Raw genomic sequence first — 13,703 nt, forward strand, 5'->3', positions numbered from 1 at the left:
TAAATCCAAATTGGAATCACATGGATTCTACCTAGATAGTAAATCTTTTGTCACCTAGAAAAAGTTTCAGAAATTCAACTTGAATTCATTCACCATGGTTTATCACACAGAAACCATAAATTCACAATTACATATCACTCAGCACACAAAAGGAACAAAACACACAGTCACAATGAATTCAATTTCCTCATTCATTAAATAAATGTACAGACACAAATAAAAACCTATTTACAATCTAGTTTTAGCTTGATTTTCCTTTACATGGTTTGTATCAATGGCCCTTTCTCATTTAAATGACTGTAGGCTCACAATCTAACCTTCCTGTCTTCTAACTCTATCACTAACTCTTCTTTTAGGCCTTTGAGGCTTATAAATTATACACAAAACAATTCTATTAGCCAATTTTGCTTCAGATCTTCAATCTTCTCAACTAAATCCTAAGAATATTCTAGGTCCTCAATTAGGTCCTAAAATATCTTCTTTATCCCTTGAGGATCTCAACTTTCAACTAATCCTAAGGATCCTCCATAAATCATGAACTACTTTATAATATTTACAATATCTCAATCCATACTAATTACTTATCATCACTCATGTTCTCCTACATTCGAGAAGATTTACAAATATCCTCACAATATTTAATTAACTCCTATTCTAAATGTCTCACCTGAATCACTCAAAATATTTAAAATTACATTAATTAAATACTTAGAAAAAACCACTTGTTTTAAAACACAAGACCACCTAGATTCTTCTAAATTTACACATTTTCGGAACCATGATGCTCCAACATCATTTCAATATAATAAAATTAAAGTTAAAAGTGATAAGTAACTATGTAAATTATAACAAAATAACTATAATTTTGTTAGGTATTATAATTTTTTGTTTGCCGTAATATAATTATAGTTTATCATTTGAAAATTTTTATGGCGAAAATTTATCTATGCAGGGATGGGGATTCAATTTATTTTGACTAAAAAATAATTATAAAAGTATTAAGATGAAAAAAATTAATGTTTAGAAAGTTATAAGAATTATGAAGATTTATAAATGGGTTGTTTTATAAGTTCATATATTAAAAATAATGGGAATATCAACAATCTTTCAATAAGACACTTTTTTCTCACCATCACCCAGAGGAAAAACACATGTGTGACTATTGCTTAAATTAATTTATTAATGCGAGTGTTATCAAACTAGAAGTTGAAGAAGTAAATATTGGTTAGGTAATGGTGAAACTAAGTTTATTTTGTTTTGTTGGAAGTGGAATAGGAAGCAATATCCAAGATATTTGAATCACTAGTTGAACCTTCATACTAGAAAACATGTAACTTTCATAACTTGATTTCTTGAAAATGATGTACATGTTGCAATAGAAGTATGTTTTTGTCTCGAAGTTTACACATATTAAAAACATGATCTAACTTTCATAACTTGATTTCTTGAAAATGATGTACATGTTGCAATAGAAGTATGTGTTTGTCTCGAAGTTTACACTTATTAAAAATATGATTACAAGTTTTGTAATGATACTTTGTAATTTGTATGTAGAAAGATTCAATTCATATAAAAAACAATCCACTATTTTTTCCTTGTTTTCAATCATATTTCCTAATGCATGCTACAATATCGAGTGCAAATAATATAAGTGAGACAGATACGAGAAGTGAGAGAACACCAATTACTTGTATTTGCATAATCTTGTTGTTCTTTCAATGATTGTTTCCTTTTTTTCCTCCTTTCTCTAGCTTTTTCTTGCACTTCTTTTGTGGCCGGCATCTTCTCTCCTTTACGAGTTCAAAATCTCCAATTTCTCATTTTTGTTGTAAATTCTTAAGTAATTTCCACCTGTTATTTAGGAATGAATGAATGTTTGTTGTTAATTTTTTATGCATGCATATTTAATTATATTTCTATTCCGATTATTCAACATAACTATACTATTTTTAGTGAAAACAAGAGCTCAACCGAGGTATAAGCTCTATTAAGCCCCTATTCCATAACTTTTTAATAAATGCATTTAATAAAATCTATTTCATAACATTTTAATATATGCATTTAATAAAATTAGTGGCGTGTTGGTGGGTATTTGATTAACTTTGGTTAAAGTCTTGATTAAGCAATTTAAATTTCAAATTTAAGTGTTATATCTAGCGTTTCAAGTGCTCGATCCAGGTGTGACAAATTTAGCACATTTTTTGCAGATTTTTCTACAACAGCATTTTGGACCCTAGAAAACTTAATGCAGAACTTGTCCTTAAGTGAGGGAGTTGACCATGTTGGATTCACGAAGAAATCCTCTATCCAATGGCATATGATTTTGACATTTTCAAATTCATATGATATTTTTTTATCTAATTTCTTTTAAACATAGTCCTTGTATTTCTTTTCTTTTTTGTCTTTGTTTACAAGTCCTCTTCAAAATGGTACTCTTGATTTTATTTTATTTTATTTAAATAGTAGAAAAAAATTATGTGAACACATGTCTGGAAAATGCAATTGAAATATTCATTCACCAACTTCCAAAATTAATACAAATATATAATTTTGCGTGAAAAATAAAATTCTAATATGAATAACTTAGTTATCTCTGTGTAGATCATGCTCATACATATATATTTATAAAATCACACATTTTAGACAAAGTATGCTAAGTGAACATACACATGAAAATTTAAAAGGAAAAACATTTCATTTAATGGAAAATTGACAGACACTCAATTTTTTGCAAAATATCATTAGGACAACAACATAATTATCTACAAATTGTCTTTTTACTCCCAATCAAAATTCACGAGGCTTATATGAATTTTGAAGACTCCAATTCTATAAAAGAGTAAACACTTGAAACATTATCACCACATTTGGCCCAAAAATGTAACCCCGCTTCATACATTCACCCTAACATAAAATCATGTGCTAAAAACTCCACCCACTTGGTTGTGTTATAATGCATTGCTAGTTGTTTTTTTATTATCACGGATGGTACAAAACATTGGGTGGATTTTTTAGTCGATACTCATTGATTATCACACATTCGCTACAATCAAGTAGTGAAGGGTTGCAAGTACTTCGCCCTTTAGTTTTGGTAGGAGTTGTATCTTATTTCAATGTTGTTCACAAATGAATCATAAAAAAGTGGTGGTGAGGCTTTGGGGAAAGGTAGAGTAATGCAAAATGAAAAAATATCTTTGAGTTGTTCTAGTTCAGTTTTAAGATTCTTCTCCTTACAGAAAATAGTTAGATATATATACAAACGTTTTCTCATTTTCCTTCTTAAAAAAACTTAAAGAAAAAACAAAATCTCTTCTTCTCTTCCTATAGAAATATATGACAAGCGTCATTCCTACGCACTAAATTTACTTATCTAATAATTATAGTATAAGATGATCCATTAGAATTCATCGTACCTTTAAAAATATTTTGTGTAGATCTTTTTGAGAAGGTTAGTGACAAAATAACTATTAACATGAAGATTATTTAAGGTAACCCATTAAAATTTTAAAATTATATTTACATTTGTGTGAATTAGTGAATTAGAAATTTAAAAAGTATAGATTTATAACTAACTTAATAACAATAATCTTAAAGTGATTTCTATTGAGAATAAAAGTTGATATGTTGTGAATTGACTATACTTGTTAATCTTTCTCTTTCTTTTTCTATGGAACATCTTTTCTTTTTTATGAAACATCTTTTTTAAATGACATACATAAAATAAAATAACAATTAGATATATCTATCTTATAATATCTTGAAATTAACAAGTCCTAAGGGCTAGATTAGTTGGTCAAAATTAGTGCCTCATTGTTCGGGAGGTCACAGTGTCCATTTTGCCTGAAGCTCTTGGGGTTAGGCCTTGCTAGTGGGCCACACGGTTAGATTCCCTTCGGGGTCGATCAGCCTAAATTTTTCTGTGGACGTAGCGACTACCCGTTGACCCAAGTGTCCGTGAACCACAGCCAAAAAAAAAAACAAAACAAAAAACATCTTGAAATCACTTAATCTTTTCATGCGGATAGTACTTGATCTTTATTGTTTTAAAATATTAAAAAGAAAGTCAATGTGATGTGCATATATTTAATATGTATTATATGTTTTAAAATATTAAAAAAAGTAATTACTAAAAATTTTGGAACTTTTGCAGAAGTTGTTTTTAGTATGATTTTTTAGGTTTTCTAGTGTTGGAATTGAGTGGAAAATTTTGAGGTGAAATTTTGATTTGTGTTATTTAAACTAGTTTTTTTTATTGTATATATGGATTCAACACCGTCAAAAAGCCTAGGGCATTTCGATTGTGTAGGGGTTACTTATCAAATTTGTGATTTCAATAAATTCCCATAAAATTTTAGAGAAATTAAAGAAAAAATTCATAAAAAAAACTTCCAAAAAATTACACTAAAAACAATTCTTTTTTAAATTGATGTTGATTTGATAAAATTACCAGAATTAGAATTCGTTAAATTAGAAAATAGTAAATAATAATTAACGATTAATGTGCACTGACTAATTTGACGTTAATATATATATATAAACAAACACACATACACGGGTCACAAAAGTTACAGATCACATTAGCTCTCTTGCTTCTAATAATAATGGTTTAAAAATGATTTAGTTTAATGGCCAAGCAACAAGCAAATGTGTGATCTTTTCTCGTCCTCAGTTAGAGGTGATGGAAGAATATTTTGTGACGTACATAAAATCAATTTGGACCAAAAACGACAATCACAATACATGTCGAACATTAATTTTTCTGATGACACATATCCATGTCGATCAAAATTGACATTCTTCGCACTGCTTCAGGAAAACGAAAGGCACCCTATGTAGATACTATGGAATGTATATCTTAAAAGTTGATAAATATTTTTATATAATTTGATAGACATTTTTATATAATTTAATGATGTTATTAGTATAAATGTATATAAGTTGAGTGAGTTTATTGGTTAAAAGTATGTGTTTTTTTAAGAGGTTACACGTTAAAAAATAGTTAAATCATTGAGGAGTAGTTAAATCATTGAGGAGTAGAGTATGTCTATCTTTTTAGACTTAGCATCCCTACAAAGATGGTCCCATGTTTGACAAATAGGGGGGCCTCACACAACAACACAAATTTGATGTTTGGCTTGGTCGTGATCTTATAATTGGATATTAACCAGCATAGATCCATTTTAAGTAAGAATCTAACATGAGCAGCGAGGGATCAAATTTCTTCACTTGTCTCACAAATAAGGGGGTCTCATACACCAACACTAATTTGATGTTTGGCTTGGTTGTGATGTTATAATTCAATAATAATCAGCATAGATCTATTTTAAATAAGGATCTAACATGAACCAAAAAGGATCAAATTTCTTCACGTTCAAACATTTTTAGAGTGCAAAATACAATGTGTTATATTTCATTGTTTAGATGGTATTTTTGAATACTAAATAAAATATATATAGGACCAATTAAAAATTTTAACCATATTTTTTTTCTATATATATAGTTATATATGAAGTTGATATGGACATAATTTAGTTAATATAGATCTTCAAATAGTTTATTTAAAACTCTTGTTAAAATATTATTAAAAAGTATAAGATTTAAACATCTAATTTGCACATTTTTTTTACTTCTAAATACTTTACATAATACTCATTTTTTAAATTATAACACACATTATTTTTCTACTTAGAACATAATTTTCAGGCACATAAGGACTGACAAACTTACAAATTACCTCATACTAAACTGTAAAATAAGCCTCTAGGCTCAGTGATTACATCTAAATTATATATATATATATATATATATATATATATATATATATATATAAAACATTTTATAGTTTACTGGTAAAAATCCTCATTTTATATCAGATTTAGAAAATACTTTAGCCCTTGCTATTCTTGCTAGAAGATTTCCTTTGTGAGGAATCGGGTAAGTATCATCTGAGAGTACAATGTTCAGAGGTTTATAGTTTATGACCAGTTTTGGGATACCTCTTAACTGTTCTGAATGTTTATTAACATAAAAACCATAACAGTTCAAAGGACTATTAGATTCTCTAACATTTTATAGTTTACTGGTAAAAATCCTCATTTTATATCAGATTTAGAAAATACTTTAGCCCTTGCTATTCTTGCTAGAAGATATCCTTTGTGAGGAATCGGGTAAGTATCATCTGAGAGTACAATGTTCATAGGTTTATAGTTTATGACCAGTTTTGGGATACCTCTTAACTGTTCTGAATGTTTATTAACATAAAAACCATAACAGTTCAAAGGACTATTAGATTCTCTAATCAATCTTCTTTCCAGGAGGCTTTCTATCTCTTTTTGATAGAGATCTCTATATTCTTTGTTCATAGGGATTCCTCTTCTCTTGTAGGATTTCCCTTCATACTCATCTTTGTAGGGAAATTCTACACTGTGCTCTTTTCTATGCCAAAACGCATTTTGTTCTTCAGCACAACATTCTTTTTCTTTTTGTGATCTCAGCCTTGAGATCCTTTGTTTAATTATAGGAGTGTGAACATGGTATTAGATTTTTGTTGGATTCTTTGGAAAGACCTTGTATTTCTTTGAAATGAGGCATTGATGAATAATGCCTTTGGTTTAGATTTAGAGGTAGTGTTGCTACTGCTCCCCTGATTTTTGTGCATTGTGTTTAGAAAGGTTTCTAGTAACTTTTCCTTTATCTCTCCTTCAACTAATGTTCTGATCTGGGCAAGTAGCTTTGTTTCTGCATTGTCCATGGTTTTTTCCATGAGAACTTTCTCCTTTGGCTGAGAAACATGGTCTTCATGAGATGAGATTTCTGATTCAATGCTTGATTCACACTGGCAGTTGTCTAAATCAGTACAGTCACATTCATTCATGTGCATGTTTAATTCTTCATTAGAGCATTCTGAAGAAGAAATTTCAAAGGATTAAGATGTTGAACAGAGTTGTCGTTGTTGTATCTATTCTTTAAATGAGATGCTTGGATAATTTTCAAATTTGTGATTCTTAGAACCACATTTATAACACAAGATTGGCACCATGCCTTCTATTTTTACTGTCCTTTTCTTCTTTGCAGCTTGAAAGGATTTCTTTCCTGTGTTTCTCTTAGATTCTTCTGATAAATGACTACAATTGGAGGTATGTACAAGCTAGCCACAGAGCTAACAAATAAATTTATTCCACTGATCTTTCTTATGTTTCTGCAATGAATATCCTTGGGTTCATAGTAATGTGTTTTTGGCACATACTTATAGTATCCTTTCTTGGTCCCTTTTCTTTTCCTCTGGGAATATTTTATGTATTCTTGTCTTTTTTCTTTCTTGGCCTTCTTTTTAGCTTTTCTTTTTTTTACTATGGGGTCATGTATAGCAAGACCATACTTGTTACAGATGGATTTTTTGTATGGTAATATTGACATCTTCTATAGAGATTTATTAACTTTCATACTAGTGCATAAATTTACGAAATTTTTTCTTATGATGTTGTATATTTCTCCCCAAGTAAAGGATTCAAAAGGTAATTGAAAAGCATCTTGTTGTCTTATATAATCTACAAATTTTGAAGGCAATGCTGCTAAGTAGATTTGTTTCCACAAGAGATTTTTTCTATCTTTAACCTCATATATTCGTTGAATCCAGTCTCTATGAAAATATTCATAACGAGACATTTTATTACATTTAATATTCATGAGAATTATATCATTCTTATTGGCAAGTTCAAGTTCTCCTACACAACAATGTTCTAAAATAAATGAAGTTAGTGCCCCAATCATATTGCTTTGTGGAGATCCATCAGAATTATGAATGATATCTCACGCTTCATCTTCCAACATCTCATTTTCCATTTTTGCCACTATTGTTGGTGATGACTCTGTTTCCCACTATCTCAACAAAGTTCTAGTAAAGCACTGAACAATAGATTTACAAGCTTCTATTTCATTTTTTCCCCTTAGGCACATGAGATTATATTCTGTAAACATAAGATCTATCATTTATCGAATCTGAGCAACACTCAGATTGTCAATATTCCACTCTCTGTGTGATTCAGGATGGAAGTTATGTTTCTGGATGTTTCCCTTTTCCACTGAGATCGGGTGCTGGATACCTAGTATATTGTCTTTAGAGAGGATCATAGATAGGGAACAGATGTGGTTTTGAGATTTCGGGTTGCTCTACTTCTTTAAACAGTGAGGAGATAGTCATTGGCTCAGATTTTTCTTTGGCCATTTCTTTAGGAAAAAGAGAAGGAAATATATCAACAAGTTTAACAGAATGTTGTATATTTACAGATTTCTTGAATAGAGAAGAAACAAGAATCGGTTTGTCTTTTGGGGCTATATGAAGTTTATCAAATTTTTTAGACAGTTCTTCAATAGATTCCTGAGTAGATTGTTTTCCCATATCTACTTTCCTTTCCACATCTTCTATCCTTGTTAAGGATTCTTTAACAAAACCTTTCAATATAGTAGTGGAATAGTTCACATCATTCAGAGTTCTGTTAATACTATTTACAGAGACTTGTATATTGTGAAAACCTTTTTTAACTTCAATAGACTTTTCACAATTCATTTCTAGCCCTTTAACTGTTGTATTTGTCTAGTTTATCTGTTCACTAGATTTCTGCATCCTACCATCAATGCCAAGGGAACTGTCATCTTTTATGACCAATAGAATGGCTTTAGCACTGTTCTATGTGTCTCCTAATACAATTCCTTTCTAAGGAGAGAAGGTCGTAGGAGTTTCAATTTTAATTCCATCTATGGCACTCCAAGAATGTTTTGCTGAGGATGATTCAACATCTACCATTTGTACATCTCTATTTTCTTGCTTCCTCTTCCATTCATAAAAAGACAACCAAACATTGTTCTTTTGCATGTATATTTTCCATTCATGGGATAATCTGACTTTTTCTGGGTATGGAGTGGTAAGGTCAAAACTTTCAGCATCGGGATGAGTGTATAAATCCCAATTAAGCATATTTTTCATCCATTGATGATCAATTGTATGCTTCCTACATACTTCCATAACTGAAAATAACTTTTGCATTTCTAGTTTTGACGGATTCTTACAACTAGAAGACACAAAGTTATCAAATCTGGATTGAGGGATTATGTCATCAAGTTGTTCCAGATATCCTAGACCATAGTGAGGCATACCAGCAGGACGCATTTTGCTAAACATGTCTTTGAGGCGGGGGTCTTCATTTTCCAAAGATGGAAGCTCATGAATCATTAATACATGACCAATATCATGAGGGAACAGTATTTTAGAAGACTTAGGATTTGGACACGGAGTGACAAAAGTTGTAGGAGGAGATACTCCTGTCCTTGGATGGTGGTTTTGATGTATGACGAAATCAGCAAGGCTACTGAGATTTATCTTTTTATTGCAGCTTGGGAAAATGACTTGTAGGGATGAAATATTTACAAAATGGGCATATTCAAATAGATATATATGTGGGCAATTTATAGATGGTGCAGAAGACCTATCATTATCTACTACTTGTGGATCAATATACATGGATGACATTTTAGAAGCTAAATCGATTCTTTTATGATATATAGTAGATCTTCTAGGAAAGGACACTATAATAGATGATGGCCCTTCTTGTATATCAGCCAAAGTAATACTTTGCATTGTTGGAGGTTTTGGGTTATCAAAAACCCAATGTTTAGGGAAACTTAGGTCTTCCCATTTAATAATCTGATGTTTTAACTTTTGATTCTTGGTATCTATTAGAGCAACCACACTAGATTTGGATTCTTTGCTGGGAGCATGGAGAAATGCAGGATAGAGGGTATTTGTGTGTCTAAAACAACCATGAGTTTGAATGGAAATATTATTTCTCATTTTCTTCATATCAAACCCTGTTGTTTGAGTATGTAGTTGTAAAATATCCTTGTTGTGCTCATCCAATGTATATATAGAAAAGTTGGGATAGCAATCAAAGTATACTGGTCCATTTAATAATGGAGCAACCATTCTTCCTATCAATGAATCTGAATACTTGCTATGTGTCAGATCTCTGACTGTGGCAAGAACAAAAGTATTCAGTCCTTTATGCGCTAAGGGATTGATACCTACCCTTATGCACCCTAGATGCAAATATTTGGTTCCTAGTATTTTAGCTTCAGCCTAAAGTTTCTTAGTGTCAAGAAGAGAAGGTGTTTGTACAGAATCTGAGTTCTCTAGTATTTGACTAACACTTTAATTGATAGATATTCTAGTTACAACTTTAATATGGAACATAGATAAGTCAACATATAGTTCTGATGAGGATATACTGGGTAGACACCACTTAGGTGCAGGCTGACTTTCAAAATATTCAAGTTTTGCAGAATTTATAACCCTTTTAGATGATGAAGCAAACATTTCTCTTAACGGGTTTTCTTCAACTTGTTCTTCAGCTTCAAGCTCTCTAAAAGAGACTTATATTCTAGAATTATCCATTTTAGAGACTTATAGATTTTGAGTAATAACTGTAATGAACCAGACGTTACCAGTTCTAATACCAATTTTCGGCAGTGGCTTCAAATGAAAAGCTTGCTCTCGTTGACTGTCTTCTCAGTGATCAATACGAATTTGTTGCAGTGGCTTCAGATGCAAATCTTGCTCTCATTGAGTGTCCTCTCTGTGATCAATACACGAACCTTTACACGAACCCGTACACAAACCTTTGGACCTTCACACTCCAGCGTCCTTGACATGGCCTCCTGCCTTTAATGGACTGGTGTTCCTCAGACCTCGGTGAACCTCAAGCGAGCCTCTTATCTCATAGATACTACCTCAATACATAGTTTTAACACACACGGAAATGAAACATGTATTCAGGCGGAATGTATCATCCTCAAAAAATGGATACTCATATATTTATGTAGAAGTTTCTTTACAAATTCAGAGAGAAATTTTGAAGCTCTTTTCCATAGATAGATTGTTTAGGAATTTATCAGATGTTGCAACTTTTCAAGAAAGAGGATATCTGAAGGCTTCCTGACCTTTCACAGACTTTGTCTTAGAACTTGAATTCTTATGAAAACACACAAACTTAAAAAACCTAAGAATATTGGAACTTTAGGTTCTCACCAGAGCTCTCACTCTGATGCGTAGGCTTCTTAGATCCGACTCTAAAGAGATGGAAGCAAGAACTTCCTCCTCGGACTCAAAAACCCAAAAAATTACCAAAAGCACACTCATACTCTGAATGCCCCAAAATGAGCCTTGCTTCTTCATTATATAGGAAAATGAGGGGACAAACATCTAACAGCTAGGCAGATAGATTCAGTACTATATTTCATCAATCGAAGAGATGTGGCTCAAAGCTCACCAAAAATGAGAGAACTGCTCCAAGTCTCGTGACTGAAGATTCTTCGTAAAACAAATCCCATGGAAAACATTGTATTGTAAATAACTTTTACATAGTGGATGCTTTTAAACCGAAAGGCCCACGAGAAAACTGGTCACATTTAGTCTTGTGACTAGACATCATCATTACGCTATGGAAGCTTTAAGGACAAGCACATGAGAACCATTAGTCCCCGAAGGGTGTGGCCCCTGGAAATATTATATGAGAATATCTACAAGAATCCCAAGCCTTTGTATAAATTCTTCATACAAAAGTAGGCTTTCTTAAGATGATTTGGTGTTTAATCTTAGTCATGACTAACCACTCATGGTGTATTTTCATAAAGTAACCAAGAATTTGACAATCTTGATAATTATTGACATCTCCAACAATTTTACATGGAGAATTCCAACATTCAGTTAAAAATCCACAAGTCTCACATTCATATTGAAAGTCACGCTGGAAGAAAAGAGGATCCATAGTAGTCTTGTTGAGGCTGAAATCGTTCCACCATTATTGAAGCCATTCAGTCATTGTGTTTGTGTGGTCCCTGTGGCCCCGAATTTTACTCTTGTGTAGTGAGTTTCGTTTTTTCCATCTACATTCATGATGTCCCACGACAATGTTTTGTAGTCTGAAAAGTTGTAAATGGTATCTGGGAAGATAATGCTTAGATTTCCCTGTGGACAGATTTCTGGCATGTCGTACCATCTCAACCATCTAGTTCGATTTATGGCAAGATATTTGTTGAAGATTCTCCTTTGGTTGCTTCCTTCTAACTACATCATAATGATATCTCTAAAATTTTGGCTTAGGGATTCTTCAGCCAAATGTGAGGCCATCATACTCCTCTAATACACCATGTCGTGTATCCATTTTATACCTTTGGGGTAGACTTTCCTTTCAGGTACTAAGTGTTGAATATCTGAATGAGGTTGCAAATTTGCATTGAGCACTTTTTTGTTTCTTAGCTGCCATGTTGGTTTACGTTTGGAATAGTATTCTTCCTAGTTCTACATTTCAAAAATACTTCTCAGAGTCTTTGTATGTTGGGAAGCATCCCATTCTATTACTATCACCATGGCAATGTCTTTTTGATTTAAATATTCTCTGCTTAGGAAGTAAGGCGGACAATTCTTTTCGCCTTTGATGTGTTTGACTTCAAAGTCAAAATTTTCAAATAAAGCCTACCACCTTGCAAACTTAGCGTCTTCTGCTTTCTTTATAGATTTACCAAGGACTTTCTTTAGTGCAAAGGCATATGTTCTTAAGAGAAACTTTTTGTGTATCGGGTGAATATCAAATTTATCAATGCAGTTCCATGTTGCTTTGACCTCTTTTTCTATAGTAGAATAGCTTTTCTTAGATGGGCTCCAAGTCCCTGAGACAAACTGAAATATTTTTTCTTCTCCTTCTTTATTTTGCTTCAAAATTCCTCCCCATTGTTCATTGATAACATCTATTTCAACAATTTTGAAAGATTCTTCATCAGTGATATGAAGAATAGGAAGAGTTTTTACCTTCATTTTAATTCTTCTGATAGCTTTAGTGTGGGCCTCATACCAAGGTTCTGGATGTTTTTGTAGTCTTCTGTTGAGTAATTATCTATCTTTGGTGCAATATTTGTAAAAGCTGTTTACATAGTTTAAACATCCCAAGAATCTTTGTAATTGAGTTTTGTGAGTGATAATATTTGAAAATTTGTTAGCAAATTCGAGAGCATGTTTTTGGAGAGTGACTTGCCCATCTTTAATTGTATGGCCAAGAAACTTGATACTTTTTCGAAATAATTCAATCTTTTTCTTGCTAAGAACCAATCCATTGGTTTTGACAAGTTGTACAAATTTCTGGATATGTTTAAAGTGATCATGGATGTTTTTAGAAAATATAAGTATATCATCAATGTATACTAGTAACCAATCAAAATATGGCTTGAAAATATTATCCATAACCTTCCGGAATTTGGAGGGGGCATGCTTTAGTCAGAAAGGCATGACTTTCCATTCATAGTGTCTTACTGGGACATTGAAAGATGTCTTAAATTTATCATCTTCATTGATTTCCACCTAGCAAAATCCTAATTTCATATCAAATTTAGAAAATACTTTAGCCCCTGCTATTCTTGCTAGAAGATTTCCTTTGTGAAGAATGGGGTAAGTATCATATGAGAGTACACTCTTAAGAGGTTTATAGTTTATGACCGGTCTTGGGATACCTCTTAACTATTCTGAATGTTTATTAACATAAAAACCATAACATTTCCGAGGACTATTGGATTCTCTAATCAATCTTCTTTCCAAGAGGATTTTTATCTCTTTTTGACAGAGATCTCTATATTATTTGTTCATAGGGATTGCTCTGCTC

Source organism: Pinus tabuliformis, chromosome 7 (genome assembly GCF_031772625.1).
Source record: "Pinus tabuliformis cultivar Carrire ecotype Pingquan chromosome 7, CPIR1, whole genome shotgun sequence".
Lineage (NCBI taxonomy): Eukaryota > Viridiplantae > Streptophyta > Pinopsida > Pinales > Pinaceae > Pinus > Pinus tabuliformis.